Source organism: Halichoerus grypus, chromosome 11, assembly GCF_964656455.1.
Source record: "Halichoerus grypus chromosome 11, mHalGry1.hap1.1, whole genome shotgun sequence".
Taxonomy (NCBI): Eukaryota; Metazoa; Chordata; class Mammalia; order Carnivora; family Phocidae; genus Halichoerus; species Halichoerus grypus.
The window spans coordinates 10248609-10266617 of NC_135722.1; the positions used below are offsets into that span (position 1 = coordinate 10248609).

The following is an 18009-nucleotide window of genomic DNA, read 5'->3' on the forward strand; positions in this document are numbered from 1 at the left end:
GAGACACACAGTTGACTGTGAACAAGTATGAAGCGTGAAGTGAGTGTGAAGGCCTCCCAGCCACATCCGTCCAAGCCCTTTCAGCGGCTCCAGCTCCTGGGCCCCTCCTTCCCTGGGCACCGGCTCCCCAGCATTCCACACTGCCCCATCTCTCCGTGGGGGTTCCAGGTGCTTGCATCCGCTCACCAGAGGCAAGAATGGAGGCCGGATCAAAGACTGAGGACCCAGGACAGCCCTGACCACCTGCACAGGAGTAGGAGGGGCCTTTTTAGCATCCGCCAGCCCTCCAGGCCCTGCCCCCTGCCCTCACATCCCTCCCTCCTGTCCTGGGACTCTGGAAATCCCAGACTTTAAAAAAAAATTTTTTTTTTAGAGAGACAGAGCACACACGTGCGAACAGGGGTGGGGAGGGGCAGAAGGAGGGAGAGAGAGAAAGAGAATCTTGAGCAGGCTCCATGCTCAGCATGGAGCCCAACTCTGAAATCATGACCTGAGCCAAAATCAAGAGTCGGATGCTTAACCGAGTAAGCCACCCAGGCACCCCGAGATCCCAGACTTTTTATCCATTATTTCACTCATTCATTTATTCAACAGAATTTTGCCCCATGCTAACTGCCAGGGATGCAAAGATGAAGGGGACAGACATGGGCCTTGCTCTGCTTACACTCCGAGGACCCCTCTGGATAGTTTTTCTCTTAAAGTCTCAGTGTTTAGCAAGCTTGTATTGGTCACACTAGCCCCACGTAGCAAGTGGCCTTTCACAGGCCCGGTTAACACTTGGTTTACAGAACTGCACTGTGAAAGGGAGAAGGCATTTTACTGAGCACCTCGGTGAGCCTGGGTGGGGCCTCTTTTATTTTTCCCAAGCATTGTGGGAGGGGGGTGGTTTCCCATTTCACAGATGAGGATACTGAGGCTCAGAAAGCAATGCACTTGGCCTCAAGAGACCAAAACTAGGGGGCGCCTGGGTGGCTCAGTTGGTTAAGCGACTGCCTTCAGCTCAGGTCATGATCCTGGAGTCCCTGGATCGAGTCCCTGGATCGAGTCCCTGGATCGAGTCCCTGGATCGAGTCCCTGGATCGAATCCCTGGATCGAGTCCCGCATCGGGCTCCCTGCTCTGCAGGGAGTCTGCTTCTCCCTCTGACCCTCCCGACCCTCCCCCCTCTCATGTGCTCTCTCTCTCAGTCTCTCTCTCTCAAATAAATAAATAAAATCTTAAAAAAAAAAAGAGACCAAAACTAAGATTTGAACGCTCATTATTTACTCCTTCTTTAAAACCCCTGCCACTTCCCCCCTCCCCCAGCCCCCACAGACCCAAAGCAAAGAAAACAAACAGAAAATTTGGCTATTTATGTGATCACAGGCAAGGGAGGTCGGGGTTTCTAATCCTTTCTGTTTGTTTTTGGAAAACTGAAGGCAGCTCAGGGCCTGGGGGCTCCGTCCGGGCGCCTCCACCCAGGCCTTCCTCCCTCTCCGGGCTTGGTGGGCTCCCTCCTCTCCCTCCTCGGCGTCCTCGGCCTCCTCCAGCCCTCCCTCCATGCCCACCCCCCTCAAGTTACCCCTCCCACCTCCAGGCTCACTGTCCCCACTGAGACCCCAGATCCCAGGCGGGAGTTTCCTGTTCTCATCACCACACTTTCCATGACACAAGAGGAAGTCAGCTGAGCTGGGGCTGGGTTTTCCAAGCAGCCCAGCGGCGTGGGGCCGAAGGTGGGGGGCGGGGAGGGCGTGAGCAGCCCCCAGGGCCCGGGCGTCAGTACCTCCTCGGCCTCTGCCAGAGAGGCGCCTGCCTGCGCTGCCCTGGGCCCACACCAGGTAACCCCGGGGTGTGCATGCGTCTGTCAGCCCCTCTGGGCTCTGTGACTCCCCAGCGCCCCCAGAATTTGCCCTCTTGCCAATGCAAAGGGGCCATGGGGACGCAGGGGAGAGGGGGAGGAGCTGAGCCCTGGGAGGCAGGGAGGAGTGGCGGGAGGAGAGGAAATGTGACTGGTGCCTAGTAGGACCTCAGTGTTTGTCGAATGAATCTATGGGATGGTTGCCAAAGACCTCGGGATGGCCTGGTGGCCAGAGGAGATGCTTCTGCTCCGTGATGGGTGGGAAGAGCCCTGCAAGTATTCGTTAAATGGCTCAGTGACCTCAATCTTTGAAAACCTTGGAGGGGGGGCCAACTGAGGTGAGCAGGCTTTGCAGAAGCATCCCGCCCTCCTCCTCCGTATCAGGAAGTGCATCCCTTCCCCCAGCTTTGCTCCCGCTCAATCAGATCATTGGTGGGGGTGGGGTCGGGGGAGGAGGGAGAAAGTGGGACCGGATAAGATCGGATTCTGGTTCTGGATGGACAGCTGAGGGGCATGCAGGTATGGTGGAGGGGCTCTGGCCCAGGCAGTCCCAGCTCTGCCCCAGATTGCCAGGTGGATGCTCAGGGCCTCAGCTCTCTTGTCTGTAACATATGGGGTTGGATGGTCCTGAGGCCCGTTCTCTTATTCTAGGAAGCCTCTGGGGTTGCGTCAGTTGGTTCTCTGTTCTGGGACCTGAAGGGTTTGACTCTTCCTCGTGTGTGACAGGGTGTCAAGTGCTGGGCTTTTGGCAAAGGGCAGAGGGCAGAGGATTGGAGGTTGTGCGGAGAGGGGTGTGCTGGCTCTGTGAGGGGGCTCGGTGTGTGCATTTCCCCCTGTCCCAGGTAGGTGGGGCTGCCCTCAAGGCCCTGTCCAGCCCGCAGGGACAGGTCAGGGCTCCTTCCCCGCCCCAGTCTTTTTTTTTTTTTTTTAAGATTTTATTTATTTATTTGTCAGAGAGAGAGAGAGAGAGCGCGCAAGCGTGTGTGTGCACAAGCGGGGGGAGCGGCAGGCAGAGGGAGAAGCAGGCTCCCCACTGAGCAGGGAGCCCCATGTGGGGTTCCATCCCAGGACCCTGGGATTGCGACCCTAGCCGAAGGCAGATGTTTAACGGATCTCCCCCCCCAACCCCCGCCCCCATGTTTCCCAGCCCCTCCTGGGAGCCTGGTTTTGCTCTCTGTTAATACTGGCCTCACCTCCTGGTGGCGAAATCTTGGGGATAGGACTCAAGCAAGTTACCGAGACTCCTCATCTATAAATCGTGATGTTTTGAAGATGAAGCCAGAATTATCCGTGTAAAGAGCAAAACACAATCCTCGCTCCTCATAAGGGTTCTGGGAACCTTGATTATATTGTGATGAACATTTCAGGGTGGGGAGTAGAGGGTTTGGGGATCTGGAAGCTGGCTTTTCCTTCTGACTAGATGGGTGACCTTGGGCAGGTTATTTTCCCTTTTGGGGACTTCCTTTATAAGATGGAGTAGGGAATGATCCCTGCATTGCAGGGGCTTCTGGAAGTTTCCATCATAATGACATGAAGGGTTTGTAAACCCTAGTGCACTCCCCGGAGTGTGAGGGCTGGTCAGCTGAGGCCTTGTCTACCCCAGCCAGTCCCAGGGCCTCTTCACGCTCCTCACTGGGGCTGTGTGCATGGAGGCCCAACAGATGCCCTTGAATGAACTGACCTACCCTTTCACCCCGACCCCCACCCTGCACCCCGGGACCTGCAGCAGGCCTCCCCAAGGTGGGTGTGTAAGAAACACGTCCCCAGCCCCTGGCCCCATGGGGGGTGTGAATCACATATCTCAAGGACTCAGCATTCACGGTTTCTCTTCCGTTGCTTCCGTTAAGTAAGATTGGACTTGTCACACCACGGGGCACGAGTTCGGATTGAGAAAATAAGGCCACCTAGTAGAGAGAGTAGGACAAGTGTTAACCAAGCTCATTTTTCAGATGAAGTAACTGAGGATCAGAGAGGCATGGTGAATTCCCCAAGGCACACAGCCAACTGGCAGCGAGGTTTGGCCTGGACCCCCAGGTCTCCTGGGCTGTGGGCCACCCTTCCCTGGCACAGCCTCTTAGGCATCTCGGGCTGGGACCTCCCCTGCCTTTGGGGGTCCCACTGTGTTACAGTAGAGACCGTGGGGGCGTGGGGGCCGGCAGGCCAGCTGTATGTCCTTGGCCTCTGCTCTCAGAGCCTCCCTTCTGTGAGATGTGCGGAGCAGAACCTGCCCGGAGGCTAGTTGAGGACTGGCTGAGAGCATTCACGGAAAAGGCACACAGTGGGTCGTTAGCGTAGTAGGTTTAGAGCGCCGGACTCTCCAGCCCCAAGGGGCAGCGCTCAGCCTTCTGAAGTCCCTGGCAGCTGTTGGAAGCTCTCCTGTCTCTTTCATTCTCCGACCCAAGCCTTTTCTCCCCAGCATCGAGCGCCTGCCACAAAGCGATTTCTTGAGCAGATGAAGGAATGAATGACAGGGAGGCTTTCAGCAAGGGCACAGGAGACAGGACAAGCAACCCCCCAGCCCTGAGCTTCCAGTATAGTGGGGACACGACCTGAACGGCAGCTGGGACAGAGCGGGGCTAGGCCTGAGGGAGCACGGAGGAGGAGATATGTCCAATCCAGCCCCTGGGAAAGTCAAGGAAGGCTTCCTGGAGGGGGTGACATCCAGGCTGAGACCTGCAGGGTGAGTAGGAGTTTGCCAGTTTGGCAGCAGGATCAGTGTTTCAGGCTGAGGGCAAAGGCTTCTGGGTCATGTTAGCACAATAACCGTGTAACTACAAGTGAGAGGGTCGAGAAGTTGGGGGACCTGGGGGGTCAGTCCTGACTCAGCTCCTCACTGGCTCTGTGTCTAGGGTGGAGTGTTTCCTCCAGGTCTCAATTTATTTATGAAATAAAGGGGCCACACCAGATGGTCCCCAAGATTTCTTAATCTGTGAGTTAAGACTTGAGATCTTATTTCAAGGATGCCGTTGACCAGAATCTAAAAAATCTATACAGCCCCCCCTTTTTTTTGAAAGACAGAGTAGCAAAAGCCACAACATTAAACAAAACAAAACAAAACAAACACCCTCATACACAGTGTTACTTTTAGAGAGCTCTCCTATACTCCCCCTGGGTGGAAGGCAATATACGTAAGAGTGTTTAGGTCACTTAGGGATAATGACCACACGGGAAGGCAGGGCAGTGGGCAAATAAATTCCACCCAAGTCCACTCTGGAATAGGATACAGCCATCAAGGAAGAGGACATAGACCACAGTGTACCCACTCAGAGAGATGGCCCTTCTGCTCAGTGAAAAGGCTCATTTCAGGACAATCTGCCTACTGCAAACTTATTTTCATAAAATAAAAATATGAGTGAACTGAATAGCTGGACAAAATGTTTCTACATTAACAGAAAAAGGTTTTGCAGGATATTCATCAAAATAATGATAACAGAGATTAATGGTTGGGGACAGGATTCGGTAGAGATGGGGGAAAGGCTGGGTTGGACTTTCGTTTTTATTTTATGCACTTCTGTATTGTTTAGCTATTTTCAAAGAATGTATATTATGATTTTATAACAAATTAAAAAAATAATGTAAAAGGGATTTGCAGAAAAGTTGTTAAAGAACAAAGCCCCATGTGTGGTTATGTATCACATACCACATTTTAATATCATTTTCCATTTTCCTTAAGAATAAAAATAATGCGTGTTTATTGAGAAAAATCAGCAAGTACAATAGACTATAAGGAAAAAATAAAACCACCGGTAATTTTACCATCCAATATGACTACTGGTAATGTATTAGAGCATATATTTATATTATTTTTTCTATTTATAATTATAATAATTATACTTTGTTTCAAGATTAGTATTATATATGAGATATTTTTATACATATAAAAGATGTATATATGTACATATTAAGATATATACACACACAAAGATATATATATATAAATATATATACATGCACAAATGTATATATATTCATAAACTGTTTTTTCTCTTATCGTATATTTTGAGTGTTTTCTCATGTCATATACTTATATAACATGTTTTTTTTTAAATAGTCTATAATAGCCAATATATAAAAGTCTTGATGCTTGTTTAACTAATCCCTATTAACTGGACATTTGTGTTTACTTTTTTTTTACTATTAAAAAATAATTCTGTGATGAATATTTCTGTACAAGCATCTTTAAAAAATATCCTTACTTCCTTTAAGTAGAATTATTTGAATCAAAGATTATGGCCATTTTGCTTTATTTTATTTTATTTTTATTTAATTTTATTTAAATTCAATTAATTAACATATAGTGTATTATTAGTTTCAGAGGCAGAGGTCAGTGATTCATCAGTTGCGTATAACACCCAGTGCTCATTACAGCAGGTGCCCTCTTTAACGCCCATCACCCACCCCCCTCCCCTCCAGCAACTTTGTTTTTTCCTAGAGTTAAGAGTCTTTTATGATTTGTCTTCCTCTCTGATTTCATCTTGTTTTAGTTTTCCCTCCCTTCGATTATGGCCATTTTAAGTACCAAAAGCCTTTGTAAAAAATTGAATTAGTGACCTCCCTCACCCCCAGCTGAGTTCTAGTAAATCTACATCCTCATTGGCTGCATTAATTAACAAGAGCCATACCCACATAGGTAGACAAGCACTCTCAGGGTCAGGGTTTTCCTACTCTTCGGTGGGTGCTTTGGGTACCTGCTGAGTCAGTGAGGGAGGGGCCCAGGCACATCCCAGAGGGCGAATGTCAAATAATATTGGCACATTTTTGATGATTTCCTGAGTGTCCAGAGCTCTCCTATGATGACTTCTGTGTGTCTAGTGATCTGGGCCCATTGGTGGGAGGTTTGGAGGAGCTCACTGTGTTGTAGAGATGAGGAGAGTAAAGCTCTGAGGGATGAGGGGTTAGGCCCAGGTGCAGTAAGACTTGGCCTGCAGGAAGAGACAAGTCAACGCAGGCCTCTAGAGAGAGACTGGCTCTGGCCTGGCACAGGGTGTGGGAGGGTACAGCCTAGTGTTCTCCATCCGCTCTGTACCCACATGGAGCCCTTACTTGGATGTGCACCCCAGCAGGTCCCAAAACTTCAGAATAGGTTCCATGTCCTGAGTTCTTTAAGCTCTGCTGAGGTTAGGGCCATGTTGAGTTGGCCCCATGAGATGGTCTGGAAGCAAGTATTTACTGATTCTGTGTGTGGTGATAATGATGATGGTGATGGTGATGATGATGGTGATGCTGGTGATGCTGGTGATGTTGGTGATGATGGTGATAATGGTGAAGATGTTAGTGATGATGGTGATGGTGTTGGTGATGTTGGTGATGATGGTGATGGTGTTGGTGATGATGGTGATGATGGTGATGATGTTGGTGATGATGATGGTGATGATGGTGATGATGTTGGTGATGATGGTGGTGATGATGGTGATGATGTTGGTTATGATGGTGATGGTGTTGGTGATATTGGTGATGATGTGGTGATGCTGGTGATGATGGTGATGATGTTGGTGATGATGATGGTGATGATGGTGATGATGTTGGTGATGATGGTGGTGATGATGGTGATGATGTTGGTGATGATGGTGGTGATGTTGGTGATATTGGTGATGATGTGATGATGCTGGTGATGATGGTGATGATGTTGGTGATGATGATGGTGATGACGGTGAAGATGTTAGTGATGATGGTGATGGTGTTGGTGATGTTGGTGATGATGGTGATGGTGTTGGTGATGATGGTGATGATGGTGATGGTGTTGGTGATGATGATGGTGATGACGGTGAAGATGTTAGTGATGATGGTGATGGTGTTGGTGATGTTGGTGATGATGTTGGTGATGTTGGTGGTGATGATGTTTACCACGTGCTAAGGGCCTGCACAGTGCTAGGAGCTCTGAGTAACCTATTATCTTGGTTCTTCCCAGTGTGAATATGCAACCATCACTGAATTGGAGGATAATTTGAGGTGGCTCACAGATGACCATTTTTATCTTAATAGTTATGTGTTTAACGTGTGTCAATTGACTATATTAGAAAGTAGATAATTAGCATACCAAATCCATGATTTATGAGAGCGATATAAAATTTCATTTTTAGGTTATTTAGCAAACACTGCTGTGTTGATTTAAAGGGAAAATACTAATGCTTGGTGTTATAAGGTCAATATGAAGGTGGAACTTAAATAGTTGACATTTGGGACCATTAAAGGCAGAAACCATTATTATCCCCATTTTGCAGAAGTCAGAGCGGAGAGAGTTTAACTGGCCAGAGGTCACACAATATGCAAATGGTAGAGCTGGGTCTTGGCCCCAGATGCCAAATTAAGAAAATATTTTATTTAAGTAAAGGATACACACCCAAAAGTGCCTGTATCATGCACATATAGCTTCAGTGACTTCACAAATTGGACACGCCCATGTAATCGGCACCTGGATGCCCCCCTCCCGTGCGTCTTCCCAGCCCCTCACCACCTGCTCCCCAGGTAGCCACCATCCGGACTTCCATCATCACAGATTGCTTTTGCCTGTTCTTGAACTTTATCTAACTGGTATCACACAGTTTATACTTTTTTTGCGTCTGGCGTTATTTTAGCCAACACTGTGCCGGAAGATTCATCCGTATTATGGCGTACGGCAGGGGCTGGGTCTTCTTCCTCACCATATAATATTCCACGGCCTGCTGCTATCACAATTTATTTACCCCTTCTCCCGAGATGGCCACTGGGGTTGTGCAAAGCTTGAAGCTCTGCTGCCCCCAACAGATAACCTGCACACTGCACAGTAAACAGGACCTCCTCCAAGGAGCTAGAGACCAAGGAGGGTGTGAAACACACAAACCCACAATTACAGAACCGGTGCTTTCCTCAGTGCAGGGTGGCCTTGAGGTGGCTGGCGTGGTGAGCGGTTTGCACGATCTCACTGGCTGTCTTGTGGCCTTGTACTTTATAAAGCGCTTTTCCCAGCAGCACCTCACAGCCCTGTCCGGTGGCGGGTGCCTTGTCCCCATGCTATCAATGAGGAAGGGGAGGCCAACAGAAGTGACTCCACCAGCACGTGGGGAAAAGGAAACAGAGCCCGGATCTGAGCTCAGATCTCCTGCCACTAAATCCTTGGCTATCTGTACCTCTCCCAGCTGCCTGGTACATCTCGGGGGGCTTGCCAGGCCAGGGAGACCCCCGTGGCTGGGGGATCCTCGCTGCTTTCTGAGAAGGACCTAAAGCCAAACCGAGTGCCTGGCTTTTTGGAGTGAGAAGCTACCTTCTTTTGAGCCTGACTTCATTTCACTTGCAAAACAGGGGGAGGGTCCCTGCTTCCTCCCTGGGGAGGGCTATGGTCACCATGACCGACAATGCCTACCTGCCGTCCTCCCTGAGCAGAGCGGCGAACTTTCACATTCGTTGTTGTAGTGGATCTCATAACCACCCTGGGAGGAAGACAGCGCACATCAAGTTTGCCCCATATTTCGGAGAGGTGAAGTGACTGGCCCATAGTCACAGGGCCCAGTAAGGAGCCAACAGGGACCCAGGGCCCAAGGGGATACTCCCTTCTCTGCTATACTGGGCCTTGTCCTCTAGGGGAGCCCTGCTTTTAGGACATAGCTCACACCAGGGCCTTGGGGCCTGAAACACAGGGAGGTGGGGGCCCAGCAAGGTGAGGGGGCTGCCTCGGGACACACAATAAGAAGGGTCAGGCCAGGTGAGAGCCCGAGGCTCCTGCATCCCACCGCCTGCAGGATGGGGCTGGGGTGGAAAGGCTGGGACATGAGCATCAGCAGAGAACCCCAAGACAGATTGGGTCTAGGGCAGCCTGCCTGGTGAGGATAGGGGTTAAATGAGCTTCTAGAGCCCCTTTTTTTTATTACCTGGAAAGCTCTGCCAGCTGAGTAACCTCAGTAAGATGAGAAAAATAAAATTTTCTGAATTGTCATGAGGATTAAATGAGGCAAAGCCCAAACAGGCTCCTGGCACCGAGCACTCCCCTGCATCCACCTGCTAACGAGGGTGGCTCAGGATGGGCATGCGCCTGGCTTTGGGGAAAGGTGAACCAGCACAAACCCGTCTCCAAGGTTCCAAAAGGGAAGGGGTTTGTGACTGTCATGAGCAGATCGAGCCAGCGCCTAAACAATCAAGTGTTGTTCCTTGATTCTGGGACAAGGCCACTCTGCTAGGTTTCCAAGAGGCTGGAAAGGAAAATGTGTTCTCATGGCATATAAACCACACGCCGCCTGTGGGCTTGCACCGGGGGAGGTAGCCTGCCCTCTGTGCCCCTGTGGGGTTGGACTGATGGATGTGCAGGGCTGGCCTAGGCCCTTGATGAGATAGGCACCAGGGAGGAAGGGCCGGGCTCGGTGCTGGGGCAATGCACCCAGGGGTGAGGTCTGGGCGGGGCGTGGGAAGGAGTGTGGGGGGCGGAAGGAAGCTGGAGCCGGTCCTGCCCCCACTTTTCTCCTCTGAAAGGCCCCACTTGCAGCCAGGCCTGTGCCCAAGGCTTCCTCCCCCCCGGGGAAGCCCTCCTTGGTTCCCCCTCTGCAGTGAGGCGTGGCCTGCCTCCTCACCCTCCATCTTCTTTTCTCTTCTCAGCTCCCTTCCGACTTCCCCTCTCTGATAAAGGGGTTGGAAAGAAAAGCTAAAAGTCTAAAATTCTGTGATCCTGAGAGCTTACTTCTTCCCAGGCTCTGCTAAAGGTATGGCCAGTGTGGCCACAGGATGGACTGCCAAGTTCTGGGTCAAATCCAGATCGTCAGTGGAGAGAATAGCATATTTAAAACACGAATGAGGATTTTTCTCAAGGGCTCCACCGTCATCTGGGTGTCCTCCCTGTGCCTGGTGCCTGGGTCCCTGAAGAGGGAGGCTGCAGGCTGGGGTGCAAGGGGGCAGAGGGGGGGCGGAGGGGGGCGTCAGGGAGCAGAGGGGCTTCCCCACCATGTCGAGGTCCAGAATGGTATAGGACACAGAGCTTCCACCTCTGGAGGTGGGGTCTTTCAGCCCGAGCTTTTGGGAACCTGGTTACCCAATGATTTCTAGTTGTAAGTGAATCTAAAGGGAGGCTTTTGGGGCCAGCTGAGGAGCTCACTTCTTCTGCCCCAGGGTTTGGGGGCCCTGGGAAAGGGGATGAACCAGCATGGGCGGTCAAGGCCCAGAGTTGGGGATGAAGCTCTCGGCTCAGGCACATCCCAGAAAGCTGCCGGGCCTCTAGCCTGGTGTCTGCCTCCTCTGGGGGGCTGCCCAGGCTGGGGAAGTTGTCTAGGGCACCCCCGAGCCCAGGGTGGGCAGGGGTCCTGACCACGGGGTCCAGGTTTGCGCTTCAAACTTCCACGAGCTGCCCACTGTCATGAGTGTGTATTTTCTGGGGGGAACAGGCCATCCCTTTAGCCTTTGTGCCTCCCTCGCCCCTCAAGAGGTCCCAGAACCCCGGGTGCAGGACCAGCCATTCACCATGGAAGTGTGGTTTCATGTTTTGTTGGTTTGCTGGGCAGACAATGTACGTTCTCCCCACTTGGTAAACCGCTGCTGGGGGACGTAGGCTGTGTGCTTTTTGTCTCTACCGCTGGGCTTTGTGTGCCTCAACCGTCCCGCCCGAGATGACAGCTCAGCTCGCGTGCACTACTGTCACCTCCCTGAGTCAGACCCCGAGGAGCTTTGGCATGGTTCTGGCGGCAGGGGCCTGGACGTGAAATGAACCCGGCTGCACAGAGAGGGAAACTGAGGCCCCCACAGTCAGGTGGCCAGCACAGGTGCGCCCAGCTCATCCGGCGTGGCAGCTGGGACTTCCTCCTCTTCTGAGTCCTCGGTCCTTTCATCCCATCATTCTCCAACCTCTCTGCCTTCCACGTTGCTATGGCAACAAGAGACCAGGGGGCCGAGGGAGTTAATATTCACTAGTACTTTCCATGCATTCGCCGCTCACCACAACCCCGCAAGTGGCCCGGGATCTTGTCTCCGCTTTGTGCTCACTGCCCAGTGTGGATGGATCGATAACCAGGCTTCGGTGTCCGGCCCCAGTGCTACCTGATCCCCGCTTCTGGTTGACAAAGAGCCTTCCCCCACTTTGTCAGAGGCCCTGCGGGATTTTGGGGAGCTCGGGGATCAGGAGCTGGAATCACACAACACAGCTCTGCCTGGTGGAGATGGGGTGGCCAAAGTCCATGTGGGGAGTCCCTGTTCCCATCGTGGACCTTTTGGAAGTTAAAAGGTTTTTTTTTTTTTGTAGTTTTTTTTTTGCCTCTTTACGTGTGTGGCCTGCGACCTGTGGGTTTGGGAATGACTGGGCCCAGCTCTGGAGGGGTCGTGGGGGACAGAGTGGGGACGGCCACTCCCAGGTGCTCAGGGGAAAAACGCTAAGTGACAGAAATGGGATAGATCTGTTATCAGCTACGTGCACCGTGATATGTACATTCCTTTGTTATTCGCTCCCACAGGGAAAAAAGCTCACAGACGTCTCGTGGGGAGCTGAGGAGATAAAAAGGGATCCCTTCCAGCCACCGGTACCTGGCCTCACCTCCCGGCTGGGTTTGCAGCTGTGCTGTGCTCTAGGATAGACGGGAGGATGGGGTCCAGCCCCCAGCCTCAGCCCCACCCCCTCAGTACCTGTCTCTGTCTGACTCCGTCTCCTTCCCCAGTCGGGGTCAGGGAGCCTGGTTTTCTTTTTAACTACCTTTTTGTGTGTGTGTGATTAGAAAAATTAAGACCTGTTCAATAGGCACATGAAACACACAGAAAACAAATTTAAATCACCTCCCTGAATCCCATCACCCAGAGACGCCGGCTTAAATCTGACCTCCTGAGCACAGCCGGTTAACCTTAATGTATTTCAGTGTTGGTTCTTCATTTTGAAAGCATTTTTATTATTGTAACGTTTGCACGCTCACTGAGGAAAATTTGGGAAGTACAGAAGAAAGAGATGTTCTTGCTTCTCTAGCAAAGAAAGGAAACTCATAACCCCGCGGCCCCGACGTGACCACTGTGCATTTGGAATAGCTCCTTGTCATCTTCTCAGACATTTTTTAGAGCGTATGTCTAAAGTGTATGTTTCTGCAGTTGCGAGAGTGTTATATAGAGGATTCTGGGTCCTGGTCTGTCCTGCAATAGTGTGAATAACCATTTCCCATGTTAATAAAAATAGTGACTTGTACACTCTATTGTGTGCTGGTTTTGCCGAGCACTTTGCAGGTAACTGCTCGCTTAATTTTCTCATAACCTTTTGAGGCAGGGGCTGTTGTTAATTTCAGAGGAGGAAACTGAGGTGACCTTGTCTGAGGCTGGAGAGCTAGCCCTCCTGCCCCAAGGTCCATGTTCTTAATCACTCTATTATGTCTCCTCCTCTGAATTTTTAATAATGTTTCTAGTTCCATAGAAAAGCAGCAAATGATCATTGTTAACAATTCAGAAATTTCTGAACAGCATAAAAAATATGCAGAACCCCACTGCACTGTAATGTTTATTTCTGACCTCTGTCAGCATTTTGTGCATACATCATCCCTGTATTTTTAGAGTGGGTATTATCCTAGCTGGCTAGTTTTGAACGATTTTTTTTTTTTTTTAAATCTTACATCTTAAGTATTTCCCAAGTCATCAGACCCTCTCAGAAAAAGCTGATTTTTATTGATGATTGATCGGTTCATCGAGTAGGAGGTCTTTGGTGGGTGTAATCACTTCCCAGAGGCTGGACTTTTAGGTTGGGTTCTCTTTCTGAATTTATATAGAGCCCAGAGATAACTAACTTTCTGCATAAAACTGTTTCTGTATTTCAATTTTTTAAAGGATATATTCCTAGGAATTGAATTACTGGGCCGAGGGTTTTTATTGCTCTTAATTTCTATGCCAAATTGTTTTACAGATGGTTGGTAACTCTGTTCTTCAATTAGCAATATCCACTTTATTCCTGAATAGATGAATATAAAATATTACTTTGTTTAATTTGCATTCCTTTTATTCCTAATGAAGTTGAATTTTTAAATGTACTTGTTAATTATTAATTAAGCGCTTTGCAATCAAACTTTTAATGAGGATAGGAATGGTCTGTGTCTACAGTGTCCAATAGGTTAGTCACTAGCCAAACGGGGCTATTGAGCACTTGAGATGTGGCTAGCTTGATTGAGAAACTGAATTTTCAATTTAACTTAATCTAAATATAGGTTTAATTTGGTTTAAGGATTTAATTTAAATCTAAATTAATTTAAATCTAAATTTAAATGGCCACTTATGGCTATTGGCTCCCATATTGGATAGCACAGGTTTAAGCCTCTTTCTCCAATTATACACTGGAGTCTCAGTGGATGTTTTGTATTGATTTGCATGAGCTCTTTATATATTACAGCTATTAATCTTACATTACGGCTATTTATCTTTTATTGTATTTGCTGCAGATAATTTCCCCAGGTTGCTACTTGACCTTTACTTTTTGTTCATGTTGTTTACAGAGTATCAAAATTAGGCAGCCAAATCTCGTGATCTTTTCTTTTGTGGTTTCTCCCATCACTTTAGGCTTAGAAAGTCCTCCCCCTCACAAAGTTTTGATAAATTCTCTCATCAACTTTATTCGAGTCTTTCTGTGATTTTTTTTCCCCCTAGCTCTTTAATCCACCCAGAATAATTTTGCTGTGTGTTATGTGGTATGGCATGTCTTAGTCATCTCTGTGCCTGGCGTAGAATATATAGTCAATACATTTTATCTCAGATGGGACGCTTTGGTGCCTGTGGGTTAGGTTGGGTGGGGGGTGGGTAAGCAGGGTGAAATTAAATAGTGAATAAAATACCACTACTTGAAACATCGATACGTTTTTAAATTGTGATACGAAGTGTTAATGACATAAGAAAATGCCTCTGATACAATGTTATATTCAAGGAAAGATATAAAATCATACCTACAATGTACTATCAATTGTTTTAAAAAGGTGGTGAAAATATTGGAAGAAATATTCCAAAATATTAATAGTAAATACCGGTGGTTGATATTTTTTTTCCTGCTTCTTAGCATTTCTATACCAAGTGCTGACTCCAGTACTTGAATGATCAGAAATGTTAAACACAGCGCTTGGAGAAACGATGTGCCACCACTTATTCCCACAGCCACGGTCTGCCGAGACAAAATTGACACGGCCACGCTCTGGTCCAGGACCGGGGGGCTCTGGTGGGGAAGGGTCCTCCCTGGCTTTCGGTTCAGGCAAGCTGAGACTGAGCTCCTTCTTAGCATTCACAGCATATGAGTGTCTCCGGCAAGTGATATAACCCGGGGCTGTTTTCTCACCTCTAAAATAAAACTAATAGCGATATTGTGTGGGGGCCTGTGAAACATGTTTTGTTGTTAATTTCTCTCTCTCTCACACACACACTATACATATGTGCAAAGTCACACATATCATTGAAACATTCAAAGAACCCCAACATAAATTTTTAAAAAGCAACATCCTCTCATCTTTATCATTCTCCACTAAGCCCGCTGCCCACGTGTAACCAGGGCTAAAAGTTTGGTTTGAATCTTCATTCAGTCTACAAAATGGGATCATAATCTACTTCTCACTATAAAATTGCTTCCCTTTCTTTCCCCCAGTGAATTGTGACTTTTCAGGGCAGGACATGGGGATTATGTCATTCTTTATAACACCTGCCCATCCACGATATGAATGTGCCATGATTTCTCTTATCCTTCTCTTTGTCAACATGTATCTGGTCCCCTGTTACAAGGAGAGCGCAGCAAATGTGCCTTTAAGCAGGTGTGTTTAGTTATCTTTTAGGATGTATTTCCAGAGGTGGTGCTGCTCTGTGCCCAGGAGCATTTACAATTTTGGAAGACAATGCCAAATGGTTCTTTAAGACAGCTGAACAGGTGGACATGATTACTGTCCAGGTAGGAACTCTCCTTGCCCCCGAGGTCCTCAATTCTGGGTGCTATTGGTAGTTTTAACTTTTATCACTATGATAAGTGTAAAATATCTTATTGTGTTTTAAATTTTAATTTCTTTAATTGTCAGGGAAGGTGAACCCTTTTTCATATGTTTTGTGGACATTTATATTTCTTCATTGGTTATTTACCTATTCATATTCTTTGCCTGGTTTTCTTCGGGGTTGTCTGTCTCTTCCTTGTTGATTCATAGAAGCGCTTTAATAGAATGGATATGAATTCTTTGTCTATTACACATGTTACAAATATTTTGTCCCAGCCTTCTCTTTTGTTTGTGACAATTTATTTTTATGGTATCTCTCACTATTCGTAAGTTTTAAATTTGTATGTGGTCAGAATTCTTTTTCTTTTCTTTTCTTTTTTTTAAAAGATTTTATTTATTTATTTGACAGCGAGAGAGGGAACACAAGCAGGGAGAGTGGGAGAGGGAGAAGCAGGCTTCCCGTTGAGCAAGGAGCCTGATGCGGGGCTCGATCCCAGGACCCTGGGAACATGACCTGAGCCGAAGGCAGATGCTTAACGACTGAGCCACACAGGTGCCCCCAGAATTCTTTTTCTTTCTCTTTATGGCATCTGGTTTTTATATCATGCTTAGAAAGAGCTTTTCCACATTGAAATTATAAAAATTTTCCTCTATATTTCCTTCCAGTATTTTTGTTGTTTTGTTTTATTACGCAGACATCTTTAAGCCTCCTGCATGGTTTTTGAGTATGGTGTGAGATGTGGCCCGTTTTAATTATTTAAAATTATCTTTAAAGTTTTTACATTTTAATTTTTTTTCTCCCAGAAGGAAAGCATTTGCTTTAACACTATTGTTTGAAAACTGCACGTTTCCCCCACCCCCGATTAGAAACACTACCACGCTATTGAATTTCCTTATAAATTTGGGTCTTTTTATTTTTTTGGATTCTTTCTTATTTCCTATTAATTAGTCTATTCCCCAAAATGATACACACAGTTTTAGTTCCAATAAATCTGTAGACTTAAATATTCTCTTGATAGGTGGAAGGACATTATTCTTGTTCTCAAACATTTCTTTATTCTCACTCATTTTCAAATAAATTTGTCAAATCTCCCAGCCCTGAAATCCCACTAGGTTTAAATCTCAATGAATGTATGGATTGATTTGAAGTAGAATTAGCGTGATAACAATATGGAACTTGCCCAGTTGAGGTTCTATTGTTAGAGTAAGTAAAACTTATGTGCTGGGCCTCAGTTTCCCTATTGGTAGAGAGAAGATTGGAGTAGATGTGAAGTGTCCTTCAGGTTCTATAATTGAATTATTCCTTTTTTTTTTTTTTAAAGATTTTATTTATTTATTTGACAGAGAGAGATAACGAAAGCAGAAACGCAAGCAGGGGGAGTGGGAGAGGGAGAAGCAGGCTTCCCGCTGAGCAGGGAGCCCGATGCGGGGCTCGATCCCAAGACCCTGGGATCATGACCTGAGCCGAAGGCAGACGCTTAACAACTGAGCCACCCAGGCGCCCCTCAGGTTCTATAATTGAAAACAACAGTAATACTAGCATCATAGAGCCGAAAGCACCACGCTGGGTACTAGGGCACAGAGATAAATGCCTTGATCCTCCAGGGGCTTTTCATATAAGGGGAGATTCAGCATATGCAAGAAATTATGGCCAGAAGGCCCAATTAATGTGTTCTAGATTCATGGGCAAAAGTCAATAAAAGAATAAAAAATAAATACACGGGTGGAGCCAGCTGTCATTGCCCACTGGCCAACACCACCACCCTTGGCAATATTTTGCCCTTGGCACAAATGTTCACTATCTTTAGTGAAATTTCAGGTGAAAAAAATTAACAATGGGGACCGCATCTAAATTTCCGGACAACTGCCCACCTTTTTGGGGCACCTTTCTGCTTTTGGTAACCAGCTAGTTTGTGAGTGGTTGTTTTTCTCTGACTTAGTCAGAATGTGTCCGGGCTTGGCCACTCAGAGCTTCTCAGGGTCAGAGCTTCTCAAAACTCAGAGCCCCAAATCTTGATCGTGTTGAGCAGGGAAACGAGTCCCAGAGAGGGGAAGGGACCTGCCCAAAGCCACACAGCGGGTTGGAGCCGGGAGAATTCGGGAAGGCTCTGTGGGGGCCTTGTGGTTGATCCCCTTTCCCTTGGCGCCCTGGGGCTCGAGGGCACAACCCTCCTCCGTGCAAGGTGGTTGCAGCCCTGCACCCGCAGCCCTGCACCCGCAGCCCTGCACCCGCAGCCCTGCACCCGCACTGCCGGCCGGTAGTCGGAGAAGCTGTGAGCTAGCGACTATGCGAGCAAGGAGGGGTGTC

General features: G+C 48.0%; 1 long non-coding RNA gene across 7 annotated transcripts in view; it reads right to left on the bottom strand.

Annotated features, from left to right (window-relative positions):
- Window positions 1-18009, bottom strand: part of LOC144379413 (uncharacterized) — a 197578-nt gene that overhangs the window by 135642 nt on the left and 43927 nt on the right. The window lies entirely within an intron of this gene.